Here is a 324-nt window from a genome sequence, read left to right on the forward strand (position 1 = left end):
AATGCCCTCCGCCTCTACCCTCTCCCAGATCTGCTCGTCCTTGCTGACCACTCCATGAATTCCTCGATGGAGTATGCTGGCTGTCAGGTATAATCATGGGGAGAATGGGCCGAAGTCGGGGGGGGAGGAGGGAGGGAGAGGAGGCAGGCACGTGTCCCTCACCGCCTGCTCTGTAGTCTTCGTCACAAAACGAAGGAAGGACGAGAGCGGGAAAAGGGGAACAGAGGCAGAAACGCAAGAGACTGGGAGGTGCCCTGCATCAGTAGGCCTTAAGCAGCAAAATCATTGCCTGCTTACGAACCGAACCCTCCCTCCCTCCCGCCC

The sequence above is a fragment of the Nannochloropsis gaditana genome, assembly GCF_000240725.1.
Source record: "Nannochloropsis gaditana CCMP526 unplaced genomic scaffold scaffold359, whole genome shotgun sequence".
In the NCBI taxonomy this organism is placed as follows: Eukaryota; class Eustigmatophyceae; order Eustigmatales; family Monodopsidaceae; genus Microchloropsis; species Microchloropsis gaditana.